This window comes from Galeopterus variegatus, unplaced genomic scaffold, assembly GCF_000696425.1.
Source record: "Galeopterus variegatus unplaced genomic scaffold, G_variegatus-3.0.2 Scaffold3348, whole genome shotgun sequence".
Classification (NCBI taxonomy): domain Eukaryota; kingdom Metazoa; phylum Chordata; class Mammalia; order Dermoptera; family Cynocephalidae; genus Galeopterus; species Galeopterus variegatus.
In genome coordinates, this window is record NW_007729459.1 from 69,149 (window position 1) to 70,672 (window position 1,524).

Sequence of the window (1,524 nt, forward strand, 5' to 3'; positions counted from 1 at the left end):
GCTTTCCCAAGTGAGCGAACCGGCCATCCCTATATAGGGATCCGAACCCATGGCCTTGGTGTTATCAGCACCACACTCTTCCGAGTGAGCCACGGTCCAGCCCCTAAGGCTGGGTAATTTAAAAAGAGTTTTATTGGGCTCCCAATTCTGGTGGCTGGAAAGTCCAAGGTTGGACAGCTGTGTCTGCTCACTCATGACAGAAAATAGAAGGGGAGCCTNGGACACATGAGTGTCCAGCAGTGGCCTCTGAGGAGTCATTTTCTGGTATGATATCTGTCCTGCACCTCTGGCTCCCATAGCTGAACAATCACCCCGCTTGGGCTCTGATGACACTGGTTCCAACATACCTCAAATGCATGGGTGTTAGCTGTCTACACCATGTATTTTTAGATTTTTTCATGAGTTCTCTAAAGATGGATAACCTTGGTTCCTTTTTGCCTTAGTCCCTTTTGTGTTGCTATAAGAGAATACCTGAGACTGGGTAATTTATTTATTTATTTATTTATTTATATTTTTTTAAAAAAGAAAGATGACCGGTAAGGGGATCTTAACCCTTGACTTGGTGTTGTCAGCACCACGCTTTCCCAAGTGAGCGAACCGGCCATCCCTATATAGGGATCCGAACCCATGGCCTTGGTGTTATCAGCACCACACTCTTCCAAGTGAGCCACGGTCCAGCCCCTAAGGCTGGGTAATTTAAAAAGAGGTTTATTGGGCTCCCAATTCTGGTGGCTGGAAAGTCCAAGGTTGGACAGCTGTGTCTGCTCACTCATGACAGAAAATAGAAGGGGAGCCTGTGTGTGCAAAGAGATCACATGGTGAGAGAGGAAGCAAGAGAGAGAAACTGAGGAAGCCAGACTCTTTAACAACCCACTGTCTCAGGAACTAATCCTTTCCCTAGAGAGCTCACTCACCTCCGCAGGAGGGCATTAGTCTATTCATGTGGGATCTGCCCCCGTGACCTGGTACACAGGGCTCAAAACCCACTGAAAAGGTTCTTCTTAAACACGTGCATCTCGCACGCGCCCATGTTCCAGAACGCAAGGGCTGTTGCATGACCAAACACTACCATGTTCAGAAGCGGACGTTTCTCTGGACAGAAGATGGTGCTATTGTCACTGCAGTGTGCTTTTTCCGTCCTTCAATGTAATGCTCCTCCTTGCAACTTAATGCTCCTCCTTGCAAAGTAGAAAACAAGTACAGAAAGAAAGAAGATAGCAGTTACATAGCAAGACTTCAGCTAGAGTCTCAGCTGTGTATAGCTCAGGGGTAGGAATAGGAGGAGTGGCTTGATCTGCTCCATTTGGGATTTTCACCTTGAGATGTCCCCCCAAAAGCCCTCAGAGAACCTCTGCAGAGAAAGTTGTTGCAGCAGAATCAGTAATGGGTTTATGGAAAGGGCGACATCTAGAAAACCCAAATTTCCTATGGGACTCTGTGGCAGGCACCACTAGTTACTAACCCAACAACCAATCTTCCTTCTCTCTTGCTGACAAACCCTGACTTTGCTCAGCGTGGCAATAT